The sequence below is a fragment of the Hippocampus zosterae genome, chromosome 6 (genome assembly GCF_025434085.1).
Source record: "Hippocampus zosterae strain Florida chromosome 6, ASM2543408v3, whole genome shotgun sequence".
In the NCBI taxonomy this organism is placed as follows: domain Eukaryota; kingdom Metazoa; phylum Chordata; class Actinopteri; order Syngnathiformes; family Syngnathidae; genus Hippocampus; species Hippocampus zosterae.
In genome coordinates this window covers 7,583,304-7,598,585 of record NC_067456.1, presented here as the reverse complement: position 1 = coordinate 7,598,585, position 15,282 = coordinate 7,583,304, and the positions used below count along the sequence as shown (strand labels likewise).

General features: G+C 42.4%; 1 long non-coding RNA gene across 1 annotated transcript in view; it reads right to left on the bottom strand.

Moving 5' to 3' along the window:
• Positions 1 to 1,220: 1,220 nt before the first annotated feature.
• LOC127602430 (uncharacterized) overlaps positions 1,221 to 15,282 on the bottom strand; it is a 100,640-nt gene continuing 86,578 nt past the window's right edge. Inside the window, exon 5 of the long non-coding RNA XR_007962792.1 lies at positions 1,221 to 1,358. This is a non-coding gene — a long non-coding RNA (uncharacterized LOC127602430). The remainder of the gene's footprint in view (positions 1,359 to 15,282) is intronic.

The following is a 15,282-nucleotide window of genomic DNA, read 5'->3' as shown; positions in this document are numbered from 1 at the left end:
TTTCGTGATCATTACTTAGAGGACTTAGGTTGTGAATGTAGTATATTTTCTGCATGCGCTCTGTACTTTGCTGACAGTTTATTTGGAGGATTGTTTTTTTTTTGGGGGGGGGGTTGTATTCCGTTCGGAGCGCAGAAGGTCAGCCACTCAAAATGATTACAGAACAAGTTGGCAGAGGTGGAGTCAAATCCCCTGGATAGGTGTGTTTACATAGTTGTGAAATACGTGACACGTTTTGAGCTGCTGCGAGCACACAAGTGTCACACACAATATACAGCATGTTAGGAGTTACAACAACAGAGAAAGCCTGTTGACGCCACTGTTGCCAACTCAGGTGTTTTAGCCCCAAAGCATCATAATGTAAAAATAAACGTGCCTCTGCTCATGTCAGAGTATGTGCATGAAAGAAAGAATAGCAATGTAGTACGTGATGGAAGAATGTGTGTTTTAAAGAAAAAAAAAAGTGACTGCTGTGCCATTTTCCGGGGGCCGTGTGACATTTCTGCTGAGCGCTGGTCACAAATGGCGTTTGCACGTGTGACAGCCACGCTGACCCCGTCGGTCAATCTAACCGCCGTCGCTGCTGACGTTTTACTTTCAGAGCAGGTTACCGTTGCAAATTCAAGGCTGACATCACCACATTTATCATTGTGTACAGCATGAGCCATCAGCCGAGACATTACGTCTTATACACAATTTTCCTGTTGCTTCGAGTCACCAATAACAACCAAAAAAAAAAAAAAAGAATATTTGGTGCATACAGCAGTGGCATGTTGTGTATTTTGCATTTCGTTCATTTTTGGTTGTTTGTTTGTGGCAGAGTATACACTGTACATCATCCATTTGAGTCATGTGTGTCAATTGAAGTAGATTTGAAAAATGAAGTACTGTCATGCCTTCGGATGTGGAAATGGAGAACCACACTCACCGATGCACTTTCAACATTTTATTAAATGTAACAACGAGCTGCTTGCTATCTCCTTTAACTAAATCCACCTGAGTGAAGCTCCTCACATCATTCACTGGACCACACTCCTTAAAAGGGAAGTCAACACAAATTTTCTTGACAGTAATATATCCTATGCGACTCCACGAGTCTAAAGATGGCATTTAGGTTAATTTTTTGTTTGATGAATATGAGTTAAGCACCAAGTTCCACCCGTTTTTAGCCATCTGAGAGGGCGGCCGTTTGGCACTTTCTGTCAAGTGAAAATGACATCACAGTTGCGCAGGGCTCGGGTAACGACCAATCACGGCTCACCTGTTTTCTGAAACTGAGCCATGATTGGTCGTGACCTGAGCCTTGTGCAACTATGATGTCATTTTCAGTCGACAGAAAGTGGCAAAATGGCAGCCCCCTGAAATGGACAAAAACTAGCCGATTTTACTGCTTAATTCATTTTCCACATACGCAATATGAAATTTGACATTTCTCAAATATTGGCAAGAAATCATTCTTTTGGCAAATGGAGCACAGTCCGCCATGAGTATATATCGTCAAATATCACGCAACACTTTCAACCACCATTTTGGAAATATTATCAGTACACTATTGTTGGTCTTGTACACTGACAGCGTATAATGCGGCTTTGAGGTTGTGTTTGCAAAGTCAAATAAAGGGAAGAATACAAATTTCTGCCTACCCTCCACCCGGTGTTGAATATGAATCAGTTGATGTTCCCAGTAACAAGCTGGCATCCAAGCCAAACAGATGACGGATGAAGGACCAACTGGCTATTCCTCTCCTTTCATCCTGCTTTTTCGCTGATAGATTTATTTGATTTATCATATTCTTCTGCTCCTAACAAAGCTTCACTCACTCAACTCCTCTTCTTCAAACAGAAAATGGAATCACATTCATTTTATTCGTTTCTTCATTCTTTCCCCCTTCACTATTAAACATCTGAATCAAAACTCATCTTCTTTTTCATCAAAAGAGCTGTTGTTTTGCTTTTTCATGTCCCGATTCTCTTGAGTTTGGACTTGATTAGAAACGGCATCCTAACTGAAGAGGAATGATGGCTTCATTCAAAACTTTGCCGGTAAACGGTTGACACTGCTCTTTATGAGTAACTGCATTCCACTCCGAATGGGATCACCCGTCACACACGTCACCATCTGACCTCAAGTGCTAGTTGAAAGACTTGAAAACATTTCATTGGGAGACTTGGAGGTCACATATCATGCTTCAATATCCCCAACAGCAGCTTTAAAATGTTTTTTTAAGATGTTTCCACCATGTTTCACCAACCTCGCCTTGGACCACAGAGTTTCTGTGCCAAAGACGGAATGAAATCCCTTAAATCTATTGGCCCCCTTGAGTACTTTTGCTAGAAATAACACTCTTTGCCGTAATCCAATTTGAGTACAATCATATGTCATTTTCTTACTCACACAGACAATCAAGAATTAGGAGGATGTCTTCAGGGTAAATGCAAGGTAAAGAAATTAAAGTCATGCAGGCAAAAGTCATTCACATGGACCCCATCAACTCGCTTCGTGCGCCTTAAGCCATGATTTCACCACTGTTGGCTTCAATTAACAAGTCGTTTTAAAGAAAGCTTATCTCCCCTGACAAAAATCCCAAATTCGCAGAGGAGGACTAAAATCCTTTCTTTGAAAGATAAAAATGATAAGAAAAGAAAATTAGTTGAGGTGTCACTGCTATTTGTTTTCCTTTTATCCGTCCCTGAATTGCTCCAACAAACATGATTAGTTCCCGAGCTTTGATAAGTGACCGCTGGGCTTAAAGAATGGGAGAAAACAAAGAATAAAAACGGGGAAAAAAATGATACCCATCAGAGTCGTTTATAGCTCTGACCTTTCATTGCACAGCCCGCACACTTTATTATCCCTCTTTGCGAGTGAGGACTCATTAGGGATGACAGTTTACTGTGGCATGTGGAATTCTTCATACGCATCCTCGTGAGCCATGACGCACATTCCGGCCTTGTTGGGCGTCGTTAATTTGGATACCGTGAGCGGGTTATGACATCATGAGTCAGGCGACGGTAAACACGCTTGATTGCAGGACAGTTGACACTGCCAAGAGTGTGGGTGTCAGTGTTGGTGGTCCACAGTGTCCTGCTTAGGGCACAGCAAATGAAAGGAACAAGTAGAGCTCAGTCCCTGCTTAAGGCCAACAAGCTTGTTTTTGAGTGCTGGACTGATTGGGGCATTTGGGGATGTTGTGTTTGTTTGAAATGAGGCCACTCACATCCACCTGGTATGGCCACCCTGGTTTTAGGATGAGGATGAAGTTGCATCTGGTGGTTAAACCTCAAGAACAAAACTAAAATTCATTCGGTGCCCAAGCTCGTAACTTAATTTACTCGTATAAATAAAGTGAAGCTGAGTACATTGGGTCAGTTTTCCCGGTAAAAAAAAAAAAAAAAAGGGATTTGATGGGTTCGTTTTTTTAAAGGCAGAAGATGAAAACACAACTCAGGTGCGGCACTGGAGGGAACGCCCTCCGATCCCGCATCTACTAAAGGACAAACGAACAGAACCATGACAATTTTGGTTGGGGGGAGAGAGAGAGAGAGAGAGAGAGAGAGAGAGAGAGAGACTTACATGCAACACACCAAGAGAGAGAGAGAGAAAGACTGACACGCAACTCGCATACACATCCTAAAATAAATTTTCCTGACCTTTTGTAAAAACTTAAAAGCACAAATAGTATAACATGGTGGCATTCATCTGACTATTTTTACACCTGGATCCTAACCTATGCCTCCAACTACCAAGTATCTCCTTTCGTCCATAGCTTGCCAAACAAGTGTAACATATCTGGAAGGACTTTTGTCTTAAGGTCCCCAGCCAGGTTAGTTCAACAGCTGCTTGCTTGTGTTGCTGTGTTTTGCTTGCATTTACATGGGCGTGTAATTGTTGAATTTAGCAGTGTGTTCATTCATTACTGGCTGCTTACCTCCATGGTCCCTCTCCTCATCTCTCTACATTAGCTCTGACAGTAATGACTTGCCAGGCCTAACCTCTTAACTGGCCTGATGCACGCCTGTGGCAAACCCACTCTGGCCACGCGGCCAAAATGGAAACCTGCTGCTTAACTTTTTCCCCTCCGGCTCCCTTGTGACCTTCTCCATCGGACATTTCTGGTGGTCAGACGAGTCAGAAATTCAACAGGATATTGAAATGTGATTATTTGCATAACTCCAAAATTACCCATGAGGCAAAACCTTTAATGTGGAATGTAAAAGAATAACGTGTTCATCTATTGAAGTTTTCTTTAACATAGGCAAATTCGCATTGCTTCTTATTCTGCGGCTCATTTTGTCCGTTTATTTTTACATAAACGCAGTCCTTGACCAAATCAAATTCCAATCAACACACTCAAAAACAAGACACACAGCATATTACTTGTTGTTTTCCCAAGAAACAAATCTGTTGGAATACAAAAATGATGCGTATTTGTGTCCAAAACACGGTGGATTATATTTTTACATTATCAGCCATACGCTGCAGATTTGTGGGTTATATTCACCAAGGACATTTATGCTTCTAGAGCCCCTTTACCCTCAGTCTGTCCAGAGGGTGGAAAAGATACACAAGTACAGCTATGTGATTTCTGACTGAACTGCAGAGATAAGCGAGCCCAAATAAATCTGCGCCCCTCCAAATAGGTTCCAGTGACAGTCCAAATAAAGAGGTTTTGGTTGGCCAGCTAGATGACTGACGTCTTGGTGGAGTTCCCGCCTCACTGAGCAGCGGATAAACCTCAGCTTCGACGCCGCTATAATAGACTCTAGCGTGTGCACAAGCAGCCAGCGTGCTTGCACTAAGCATGCATGAGGCCACACGTCAAGCTTTGAAACAGCATGTATTCAAACATTACATAAATCAGGGATGGGCGACTGGTGGCTCGAGGGCCGCATTCGGCCACACTGAGTGGTCCTTTGATTGATTTATTTATTTTTCAAGAAATAAATATGGAGGCTCGGTGGGTGGTTATTATAAGCATTATTCCTCTACTAAAGTATAAAGCCCGTATTCTCGCAGCTCGGCACCTACGGATTCACTTATTCACAGATTTATTTATTTATAGTTTTTAAAAAAAATACATTTTCAGTTATTTATTTATTTATTTATTTTGCGGGGCGGGGAGTCGAGTTTTGGGTGTGGAAAATTTACACAGATTTATCTGTGTTTTTTGGGGTACACGAAAAAAAAGCTAGAAAAAAATCCTAATGCATTTCCACTGGCCATCAATTACACTGATTGTGTCTATTCATGAACCGGCTCAGACCCTCTCCTCCTTGGGCAGTCGAGTCTGAGGTTGTAATTTCACCATTCACCACTAGATGTCAATTAGTGTTACTTGCACTTACACTGGGTCTAATACTACACTATATTAAAACATGAGTAGGCCTAATATTGTTTTGCGGATTTGGAATGACATGCAGGTACCTGAATAATTTGACATTTGAAAATGTTTTTGGGTGATTTTATTTATTTTTTTAATAAGTTGACTGAAAAAAAATGCACAAAATTAGTTCTTGCACCTACTGATTCAAAGTAAGAAAAAAACTCAGGGACTAAACAGCATATACAACATAGAGACTAGATTAACGTGACACATGACGGCAACATCAACAAAGAACGGAATAAGACTGAGCGAAAATAGGACATTCAGTAAAACAAACTAATGAGACAGCGACATACACCTGTGTAAGGCACGAGTTACTTGAGTGAGCTGATTGGTTGACACGAGGACGTGAACAGCTGGAGACAAAAAAAAAACGAATGACTTGACAAGACATAAAAAAGTGACACATGCTAAATGTGAAACAAATCTAAATCAAATCAAAACAAAGTCAACAAAAACCTAAATCATGACAGACTAGTTAACTAGCCAATACAAGCCCTAACCTGCCAAGAAGAGACACCAGGCCTAGTGACATGACCGTGATCCTGGACTACCCGCCCATCTGTTGGCCAGGCCAATGCAGTACACTGGAAACCACAAGCAAACTGAGGTTGGCACTGTCTATCTATGCTTGAACCTCATTCTCTGTGGTAGCTGGCGACCACTCTGCCCTCTTTGACCACCTGTTCACCGCCGACATCACTATTCATCACAATCTGCTAAAATACACAGTTGTGACCGAGGGCAAAGGAGTGAAAGGAACCAGAAGGTGAAAGAGGAAGGAATTTGCCATGGCTTGAGAGTGGAGAGATGTTATCAAATATCAAAGATTCCATCAGAGCTTGCAGACGTCTGTACCTAATCCTGGCACCCGACTTGAAATCATTCCAATCGTTCACTGGCCGCAAAGAAAAGGCATCCAAAAAAAGCACCAAAGTCGCCTTTTTGTCATACTGAAGACAGCCATGAGGAAAATTAAGCCCGGTTTCAATACCAGTGTCGTACTGAGCAGAATAATGCCCCTCTAAGGAGTTGCCGTTGTATGAATGTATCTTAACTCCCCATAGTCTTCCTTAAAGAGCAAACTTGTTAAAAGTGACTCAACAGAGTCTAGCAAAAGCAGTATACACAATTTTAGCTTTGTGTTTAAAAAAAAAAAGGAAAGAAAATGTTTGTACGAAATTATCTCAAATTGACTCTTCCCTGCGGGAACGGCATCACGAAGAAAATGAGTGAAGTCGATCGATGACGAAGAACTTTTAAGCTCTACTTGCAATGTCCCCCTTAAATGCCATCATTTTGACAGAATCGGCCATGGAAGCAGCCTTAACCGAAAGCGTGCCATTACAGCAGCAGGCATAAAACACTTAAACGGCTCCCATTTCCTCCAAATGAGGGTCTTGTTGAAGGACCAATGGGGTGGCCGTGCATGCAAACGACACGTGTAACGTAAACACGTGCAACCCCTGAGAGGTCCGCTCTTCATTAATGTGGTTGATCTAATCAAATTAGCCGTGCAGCCTGCTGAGCTTGCGGCTGCTCGGGTCATTCCCCTCGTTACTTTTCAACATTTTGCGCACGTTTATGAATCACAGCACGATACGTTAGAGTCACTGAGATTTCAGTATTGCCTCTCAAACATTCGTATGTGTTTAGCCTTAAAAAAAAAACATAATGGTTGACATCTGCAGCAGGCATTCTAAAGTTATTTCAGATATACACACGTGGGCAAGATTGTTGGCGCCACTAATGAAAGAAAAAAAAATTGTGGTCGCAGAGATAATTTGAATCCGAGAAAAGTAATCACAAACCCAATTCCAGTTTCATGCAGAGATGGCATTTGCAAAGAGTTGCTTTTGTTTTCTGTAACGTCTGTCCAATGGCAGAACCTCAGACAGCTGATTTCCGGGTCGGAAGGTGTCTCTGAAGGCAGACTCCCAGCCAGCCTTACTATTTCTTCTTCTTCTCATCTCTTCAGCATTTTTAATTTTTTTGGGAAACGCTATCTGCTAGCGAACAAGAGGCACAACTACCGTCGGCAGCCGTTGTTTTAAGTCCTCTGACCAAGACTTGACCGGGTAAGACAAGGTCAGTGAACATGAGTATAAAATTAAAGGGTGTATCCCGCCGGCTATTTTTGTCACATTGAAAGTATAGTTTTAAGAGCATATGATCCATAAAAATAAAAAAAAATTAAATCAGCAGCCAAAGACTTAGAACTATCTACCAGTGAGGTAAAACACAAGCAAGGGAAGACATACGTCACATTGACGTTACCGATTCAACGGAAAGCTCTTTCTTTACTCTTGGATATCATGTCCTATTCCAGCAGACTGTTAATTACCTCTTGACGATAATGTGGTCTGCACCCTGAAAATAACCCTGCAAAACTCCAGCTGCTTGGCGATTGCTCACCAGGGTGCCTCCCAGCAGTGTTTGTTTTTGTTTCGGTTCTCTTTTTCGGTGAGGAGAGGCGGTAATGTGCTGCGCGTGCTGCGGAACTCCGAGGGGCAGCCCTGGTCAATAGAAGCAATACTCGCTCCTCCAGGGATAGGGGCGGCTTTCATTTGTTTTCATCACCCAAAAGGATTTTGTGGGCGGTGGGGAGCAGCATTCATTTGTTTGCTCTGATTTCTGGCCATCAAGCAGCCGGGCCATTCAGCCATACTTTGGAAGTAGATTGCCTGGGAGCGCAGCAAAGGGAATCATGTTGGGAAATGAATGAGTTATTGAATGCCTTTTGCTGTTTTGTCCTCACTCACATAATTACCGACTTAAGTGAATTAAAAAATAACAATAATCATGAATAAGAAGGAGCGGCCCGGTAGTCGAGTGGTGAGCACATTGACGCCACAGTGCAGAGGTTCAATTCCAGCACCGGCCTTCCTGTGTGGAGTTTGCATGTTCTCCCTGCGCCTGTGTTGTTTTTTTTCCGGGTCCTCCGGATTCCTCCCACATTCCAAAAACATGCATGGCAGGCTGACTGAACACTTTAAATTGTCCCTAGGTGTGGGTGTGATGGATGGTTTTTCGTCTCTGTGTGCCCTGCGATTGGCTGGCAACCAGTTCAGGGTGTCTACTGCCCAAAGACGGTTGGGATAGGCTCCAGCACGCCCCACGACACTTGTGAGGATAAAGCAGATCAGAAAATGGATGGATGGGCGGGTAACACAAACACGTTATGTATTCATTTTATGGAAAGTTTTGTTTATATTCTTGGGCGAGCCTATTTTTCAATTGAAAAATCCTCTATTGACTCAATGTTACGTTCGTATATTATCCCATGAAATTGCTGCCCATTTCGGTATGTGCCACCAAATCTTTATTTTTGATTTTTTTTTTTTGTGAACAATACAAGGTAAGCCCGAATTATTCTTATTGTGGTCAAAATCTTTAGCTACTTTCTTGTGTCATTTGCGGCCAGAAGATAATGATTCCCCCCCCCCCCCCAAAAAAAAGTCATTCCAGCAAATATCGCCAGGGGTTGAATAATTGTTTGGCTTTAGTACTACTGCACAGGACTGTGTATTAATTCTCAATACATCACCATACAGTATGTCATACGTTAAAATTACCTTGCATCAAAACCCCATGGCTCAGTTTTCAAAGAGAATTTGCAAGACCATTCATTCTTGAGTGCCACTGCAATGACATGTATTATTCCAGACCGGCCGTCTAATCGCAAAGTGTGTGTCCTTAAACACTAAACAGCCCGGGGAGGGAAGCACAGTTTTGATGGATGACATTGTGGCTTTGGGGCTGAAATAAGCGGCCACGTCTCCATTTTCTACCTGCTTTTTTGAAGGATTGTCCATCTGGTCGACTTGAAGGCACTGATCCATCCTTGTCCTGGCGTCGTGTTCCACATCAAACCCAAATGTCACTTTAACTTTGAGCCAGCACATGTCACTTAAGGGCGAGCATTTGCAAGCTTTATCCGGAGTGGCCTCCATCGCACATTAAGATCCTTTTGCCCTGTTACGGCTTACTCCCGTGGTCAGGTGTGTGTGTGTGTGTGTGTGTCCTCTCAAGAAATGCTAACAATGAAACACTACTCTGGACAGGCGCACCCACCAACACACCCTGATAGGTAAACCCATGCTACATTCTGTGGCAGCAGATACACAAACTTTCTCGGAAGGATTATTTTCGAGGACAGCAATTCCTAATCAAAAGTACTGTACGAGCAAGCCATTTTTTGAGAAAATGAGGTCGCTAAATAATTTCACCTAAATCCAACCAAAGAATAAACATTATTGTAAATTCAATAGCAGCATTATTGTCTTCATAAGGGCAGAATTGTTGTTGTATCGGTTCGCATTAAAATTATGACAAAAAGCAAGCGGCATAATTTGGCCAGAGTCCAGCCCACAATAAATGAATCAGTAAATGTAAATATGTTATATACTTGCAACACAGTCTAGTGAAATTTCTCCTCTGCGCTAAAAAATGCCTTTGGCAGCTTTATGAGCGTTCATAAAATAAAGTGGAGACGATATGACACAAACATATGCTCGGGCCCTCGATGGATGTTTCCCACTCCCCACTTAGTGCCCTTAAATACACACTTTGAGACTGGCCGTCCCCCACCTCAATCTGTGAGACATATTGCAACATATGGCTGCTTTTGACGATGACTGTCCAGTCGCTGCCACCAGCCAATATCGGCCAGTTTTGAAGCGAGTAAGCGCCATCTGTCAAATAAATATATACACCGTATATCTTTTTTAAAAAATGGATCGCCACTGATTTGGGGACATATCGGAGGGAGAAACACTGCCCATAAAACTAGATACAAGATGGTAAATCACACAGGCTTTGATAAACACATCAAAAAGAAAAGTTATGATTCGGGAAAAACATGCTGTTTGTTGAGTTTGTGAAAGAAGGAGCAGAGAAAAATGTGCAACCTCTCAAGTGGAATGCCCCCTGAGATTGTTCACTTGGCAATTCAACCAGTGTTCTGCAAAAGGTATTTCTCTAAAATCACACACAATTTCAGAATACAAACCCCGTTGTGCATTATGTGAGACCGCAGATCAGTTCTGCTGTCCCAATCACACGAGCAGCGGTGAATCTTAACATAGCTTGCAACGTAAGTTTCGGCTCGCGAAGCAAAAATTCCGAGCTGCCATAAGTCAAAGTGCCGCAAATTAATTGTTGATTATCATATTGGAATCAGAAATCCAGTCATCCAAATTCAAGCGTCCAAATGGATGGTGACATTCCATAGCACACATGCGTGTTTCAAAATCGTTTTCTTCCGCGGGGCTGTAAAAAAAAAAGTGGAGTCGACCACAATCAGGCCAGGCGTGAAATCGGTCGCCCAGAAGCTCAGAGCTGTAAAGACCACCAAGATGAAGCTGAGCAGCGGACTTTGTGGAAAAGAATGATTCTTCCATCTGTGCTGGTGTTTATAATTACTTGTAAACGGCGAAAGGGGAATTGGGGGTGTTGGGGAATAGAGCTAATCTGACAAAGGCAGCATTAAATTGAGTAAATTGGCCAGGCATGGTGACAGGAGGTGTAGGTGGGGTTAAACAATGTGAAAATTATTCACACAACCATGGTAATTATTTTATGCTTCGGAAGAAATGCTGAAATGATGAAACCGGCACAAACAATGAGAATATGTCACATAAGCTAGCGGTCCCAACCTTTTTTTGCCTCACGGACCGGTTTAATGTCAGACAATATTTTCAGGGTCCGGATAAATACAACAAATTGATATGATATGACCGGCAACTGTGGAACATCCTATCTGGCTGCAACATTCTCTGGTCACTATGGTAACGTTCAAACGTGCCTTCAAAATAAGATACACAACACATACAAAGTGCATGAAAAATACGACTCGCCATCGCCGCGTATTATGCAGAATGGACTTGGTGCGTGGGAATGTCCGGTTGAGATAAATCCATATTTTAAATACTGTCTATCAAATGTAGCCTTCTTCTTCTTGGAATTCGTAGGCACCTCTTCTGTCTTCTGTCTTTTTCCCTTCCCAAAGAAACTTTCAAAAGACCTTTGTTTTGTTTGTTTTTTTTACTCATTTTGCTAGCTCATGGGTTTCATTTTAGCAGTAACCTATCACGTGACTGAGAGGCGCGCCTTCACCTGGGTCAAGAGTGACGTGTTGTAGACTGATGTAACAGAACACGGTAATTTTTCAAAATAAAATATCTGTCAGATCTGAAAATGAATAAAACGGAAGTAATGTAAGTTATTTATTCTTTCTGCGTGGCCCAGTACCAATGACCCACGGACCGCTACCCGGTCCGCGGCCCTGGGGTGGGGACAGCTGATGTAAGCAATTGTTTGGTAGAATAGTACATACAGCTCTGTCTGAAACTGTCCCAATTCTGACACCATCTTGTCAAGCTCATGCTTGAGCCTGCCACTGGGTCTATTACACTGAAGAAAATGCTGGCTTCAATTTACTCCATTTTATTCTGTCAAGTGGTTGCACATAGTAAAACCATCTGGGTTCAGTAAGAGACGAGTAGGAGTTGTGAGCTGGACGACATGAGATTTCAACATAACTGACGGCTGGACTTGTTTGTTTACATTCAGCCGTCAGCTGCTGCAGCTCAACGCCCGTGATGCCGTGCATGCTGTGATCAACAGATTACAAATTCAGCATCCCGGCGCACTCGCACTGGTCAGTGGAGACTTTGTCTTCCTCTTTCTCTTCTACTATGAATGTCATACACAGGCAACGAGAGCGGATAAAACTGCGGCACTCCTGTACGCCAACGTGAGGGGAGAATACGATTCTTCTTCTCCCCGTCGACTGATGGAATCTGACCACTCAATTCCGGTCTTCCTGTGTGGAATTTGCATGTTCTCCCCGTGCCTGCGTGGCTTTTCTCCGGGTACTCCGGTTTCCTCCCACATTCCAAAAACGTGTTTGGCAGGCTAATGGAGCACTCTAAATTGTCCCTCGGTGTGATTGAGAGCGTGGATGGTTGTTGTTTTATGTGTGCTCTGCAATTGGCTGGCAACCGGTTCAGGGTGTACCCTGCCTACTGTCTGAAGACAGCAGGAATAGGATCCAGCATGCCCGTGACTCTCGCGAGCATAAGTAGATTAGAAAATGGATGGATATTATTATTTTTCAACTGTTTAAGTGTTTTATTTGTTTGGGGGGGGGGGCTGTGTTTAATTGCCTGATGTTCAACCGTTTCATTTTGAAGATTTATTTTTACTCAGCATTTTGGTTCTAAAACATTTTTGGGGGGAGTGGTTAAATAAATAATGTTGATTGAGTTGCGGAACTGAAAGTCTCGTGGGTTGGCTTGGCAGACCTAGAGCTCTGCAGTGATCCAGTTTAACAAGTACCTTGAGGGTTTCCGAACACTTGCAAACCTTTTAGTGGCTGGCGCTTTATTGCTGACACTTTAAAGTCTCAAAATTAAACATTAAAAAAGTTTAGATCAGTTTTTTTGTTGTTGTTGTTGATGGAATTAAATGACTGATGTGGACAAATATTTATTATTATTTTATTTATTTATTTTTTTTATTATATTATCCACCAGTGACAGTGCGAATTCCCCCAATGCCTCTCGGGCACCAGATGAAACTCCTCAGAATGCTTGACTGAATATCAGATCCCAAAATTTTCAAAGTGTAACTATCCAACTGACTGACACTTACTATACACTCTTGCACATCAGTGCTAGATTTGTTTGAAAGTCAGTCAGGCTTTAACCTCTAGCCCGTCTTGTTCTTCAGAGCTGTGAGAAATCTCCTTTGTTTAATATAAATGAATAACTCCTGCCACATAGCGCTCCACATAAACTAGTATTTCTTCTCCGAGAATACCAATGATGCAGTGACCTGACCTACATGAGTTAACGCTATTCTTGGAGTTCTATTTGTATGCATGACGCTGCACCTACAGGGAGGCCAGGTAGTGTTCTCTTCGAAGACAGGACCTCACCGACAGAAAAATCCTAATTACCGTGAACAGAGTCAGGTCATACGTGTCCTACTGGGGTGAATAGTTAGTCTCGCTGTTTGCATTACGCAGCATGTCCGTCGACACCCCATTACGAACGCATCATTCATTGTCAAAGCAAAGGAAGTCGGGGCAATCGGCACAGCTAATCTCACATCAACTCGATATGCTCTGTGCACACACATGACCGGGACGGGAACCCCTCACCCAGACCTCTCGCAACATCTGCAGACATGTGCTCAATAGCATGTACACATGCAAATCTTTTGTGGTTCGCCTTTGCATATTTGGCATTTAAAAATACATGGAGCTAATACCTGGAAATGCTTTATGGCAAAAAGATTGAGCTATTTGTTTTATACTGTCCAATCTGGATTTTTGTTCCCCCAAAACTGGCTAAGTTCTGCCACATAGTCAAACCTGCTGGACAGAGTTCAACCTCAAGTTGAACCCAAAACATGAATCATTTCACCACAACACTGTTCTGTAAAAAAAACACAAAAAAAAACATGCAATGCTTATAACAAAGAAAAGGGCTCCTCAAAGGAACACTAACAGAAAAAAAATCACAGCAGTAATGAAGATACAGAGCAACGAATGTGTTCTCCTGCTTGCATGGTATTAAATCAATTGGCAACCGAAGACAACATTCCTCTGTGCATCCATGTCCATTCCAAGTACAAATTGTCCGAAAAAAACATCCATAAATCAGGGCAAAGCAGTAAGCATTTCTCATACTCAAGGGTACGTTAGTCATTTCCTATTCCAAGTAATAACAAAGTACACAATAGAAACCTATTCACCAAAGCTACAATTGGAAATATCATTTCAGTGTGTTTCCCAATCTACTCAGCCAAGGCATATACTTTATACAAGAAAAATCTCACAGGACCACCCCCAACCCCCAAATCAGGAAGAGGGCAAATACTTTTTCACGGCTCTGTATGTTGACGGGATACAACATCAAATAGACCAGAGGAACCTAACAAGATTCAGACCAAGGCCGAACAATGAGAAGGCTAATACTGGCACAATTTCTGTTGTGTTTTTATTTCTTTTTGAATGAAGCATTGCTTGGAGTTTAAAACCCGTCCCATGGAATGCCTTTGTGATTATTGACTTTCTATTTCAGCTGCATTCAGTTACAAATCGTTTCTTAAACAATAATTCGTTGCGCATGTCGTGAAATCCATTCCAACACAGCACTCTCTTGCTTATCAGATTGTTTAATTGACCCAATCAAACGGGTGACTACACACGTCGAAAGACGTGTTGTGTTTGAATGCAACTGCTACATCGGCGTATGCTTTTGTGTGTCTGCGTGTTTCCACTTTCTTGGTTTCGTACATAAAAAAACACGAGAATTGCCCTTATTTGTGTGCCCCCTTCTCAGAGAAAGGCGCACACGAGACAATTTCTGCCATATCATCAATGATGAGTAGCTCAGTTAATAATTCACAGGAAATTTTACATGCTGAGGAGTGAGTTACTGTGTTTTTGTAGACCCATTCATCTTCATGATGAATAATGGGCCCTTTGGCATAATGGCACTGAGAGTTTTGTGGGTGGAATGGGACATTTTCTTCAGATTTAAATCCACCCAGGTGTCATACAACACCACCGATCCCCTTCAAACTTTCAATTTCTCTCAAATTTGGATTCTAAAGAAGCTGCCTGTAAGCCCATGTTAACACAGGTGCTCCGAGTGCACTCGCCCCCTCCCCTTCCCACTATTTATCTGCTGTAAGTAAGCTACATGTAAGCTGTTATTTATGATGAGACTCGGGAGAATTATGGGGATCTAAGTAGCTTCTTGCTCATTATTGCCATAATGCGCATTAAAGTGATAAAGCCAGCTGCGCAAAGGCCCCCGGTGGGTTCGCTCATCCATATTCACGAGGATGAGAGAGTCAGAATTGCTTGGCTGTCAGTCCATTAA